The sequence below is a fragment of the Atta cephalotes genome, assembly GCF_000143395.1.
Source record: "Atta cephalotes unplaced genomic scaffold scaffold00063, whole genome shotgun sequence".
Taxonomy (NCBI): Eukaryota; Metazoa; Arthropoda; class Insecta; order Hymenoptera; family Formicidae; genus Atta; species Atta cephalotes.
In genome coordinates this window covers 268,508-268,759 of record NW_012130127.1, presented here as the reverse complement: position 1 = coordinate 268,759, position 252 = coordinate 268,508, and positions in this window count along the sequence as shown.

Here is a 252-nt window from a genome sequence, read left to right as displayed (position 1 = left end):
ATATATATATATATATATATATACACACACACATACACACACATATATGTGTATATGTATATACAAAATATATAACTATTTAATATATTAAATATTTTGAATCTGAAATAAATTAAATAAAAAGTTATAAAAATAAAAAAAATTATGTATAACCCAAAAATTATATGTATATATAAGTATATCTTCTCATAAATTTATATATACTTAGCAAATGAATTATAAACATACATATTAATTTCGTATGTAATATTT